This window comes from Drosophila serrata, unplaced genomic scaffold, assembly GCF_035046125.1.
Source record: "Drosophila serrata isolate PLE 108 unplaced genomic scaffold, ASM3504612v1 contig_45, whole genome shotgun sequence".
Classification (NCBI taxonomy): Eukaryota; Metazoa; Arthropoda; class Insecta; order Diptera; family Drosophilidae; genus Drosophila; species Drosophila serrata.
Window position 1 is genome coordinate 20,791 of NW_028256943.1, and position 2,310 is coordinate 23,100.

A 2,310-nucleotide genomic window follows, 5' to 3' on the forward strand; every position below is an offset into this window, starting at 1 on the left:
CCATTATCGCTTGGCTGGCTGCTGTACGCCTCCAGGCACGTTGGTGAGAGTGGTGCGAGCTGCTTGTGGCTCCGGCTGCACCGCTGGTGGCTGCTGTAGACTGCTCTGGTTGCAGGCGGAAGCAGAATTCGGCCGTGGTACCAGCCGGTCCATGGATGGCTTCATAGATGGCCTTCAGACTGGTCGTCCTGCGTCCATGCTGCATCTGTATGGTGGCCATTATCGCTTGGCTGGCTGCTTGTGGCTCCGGCTGCACCGCTGGTGGCTGCTGTAGACTGCTCTGGTTGCAGGCGGAAGCAGAATTCGGCCGTGGTACCAGCCGGTCCATGGATGGCTTCGTAGATGCCCTTCAGACTGGTCGTTCTGCGTCCATGCTGCATCTGTATGGTGGCCATTATCGCTTGGCTGGCTGCTGTACGCCTCCAGCCACGTTGGTGAGAGTGGTGCGAGCTGCTTGTGGCTCCGGCTGCACCGCTGGTGGCTGCTGTAGACTGCTCTGGTTGCAGGCGGAAGCAGAATTCGGCCGTGGTACCAGCCGGTCCATGGATGGCTTCATAGATGGCCTTCAGACTGGTCGTCCTGCGTCCATGCTGCATCTGTATGGTGGCCATTATCGCTTGGCTGGCTGCTTGTGGCTCCGGCTGCACCGCTGGTGGCTGCTGTAGACTGCTCTGGTTGCAGGCGGGAGCAGAATTCGGCCGTGGTACCAGCCGGTCCATGGATGGCTTCATAGATGGCCTTCAGACTGGTCGTCCTGCGTCCATGCTGCATCTGTTTGGTGGTTATAATCGCTTGGCTGGCTGCTTGTGGTTCCGGCTGCACCGCTGGTGGCTGCTGAAGACTACTCTGGTTGCAGGCGGGAGCAGAATTCGGCCGTGGTACCAGCCGGTCCATGGATGGCCTTCAGACTGGTCGCCCTGCGTCCCTGCTGCATCTGTTTGGTGGCCATTATCGCTGAGTGGTGCGTGCTGCTTGTGGTTCCGGCTGCACCGCTGGTGGCTGCTGAAGTCTGCTCTGGTTGCAGGCGGGAGCAGAATTCGGCCGTGGTACCAGCTGGTCCATGGATAGCTTCGTAGATGCCCTTCAGACTGGTCGTCCTGCGTCCATGCTGCATCTGTATGGTGGCCATTATCGCTTGGCTGGCTGCTGTACGCCTCCAGCCTCGTTGGTGAGAGTGGTGCGAGCTGCTTGTGGTTCCGGCTGCACCGCTGGTGGCTGCTGAAGACTGCTCTGGTTGCAGGCGGGAGCAGAATTCGGCCGTGGTACCAGCTGGTCCATGGATAGCTTCGTAGATGCCCTTCAGACTGGTCGTCCTGCGTCCATGCTGCATCTGTATGGTGGCCATTATCGCTTGGCTGGCTGCTGTACGCCTCCAGCCTCGTTGGTGAGAGTGGTGCGAGCTGCTTGTGGTTCCGGCTGCACCGCTGGTGGCTGCTGAAGACTGCTCTGGTTGCAGGCGGGAGCAGAATTCGGCCGTGGTACCAGCCGGTCCATGGATGGCTTCATAGATGCCCTTCAGACTGGTCGTCCTGCGTCCCTGCTGCATCTGTTTGGTGGCTATAATCGCTTGGCTGGCTGCTTGTGGTTCCGGCTGCACCGCTGGTGGCTGCTGAAGACTACTCTGGTTGCAGGCGGGAGCAGAATTCGGCCGTGGTACCAGCCGGTCCATGGACGGCTTCATAGATGGCCTTCAGACTGGTCGCCCTGCGTCCCTGCTGCATCTGTTTGGTGGCCATTATCGCTGAGTGGTGCGTGCTGCTTGTGGTTCCGGCTGCACCGCTGGTGGCTGCTGAAGTCTGCTCTGGTTGCAGGCGGGAGCAGAATTCGGCCGTGGTACCAGCTGGTCCATGGATAGCTTCGTAGATGCCCTTCAGACTGGTCGTCCTGCGTCCATGCTGCATCTGTATGGTGGCCATTATCGCTTGGCTGGCTGCTGTACGCCTCCAGCCTCGTTGGTGAGAGTGGTGCGAGCTGCTTGTGGTTCCGGCTGCACCGCTGGTGGCTGCTGAAGACTGCTCTGGTTGCAGGCGGGAGCAGAATTCGGCCGTGGTACCAGCCGGTCCATGGATGGCTTCATAGATGCCCTTCAGACTGGTCGTCCTGCGTCCATGCTGCATCTGTATGGTGGCCATTATCGCTGAGTGGTGCGTGCTGCTTGTGGTTCCGGCTGCACCGCTGGTGGCTGCTGAAGACTGCTCTGGTTGCAGGCGGGAGCAGAATTCGGCCGTGGTACCAGCCGGCTCATGGATGGCTTCATAGATGCCCTTCAGACTGGTCGTCCTGCGTCCATGCTGCATCTGTATGGTGACC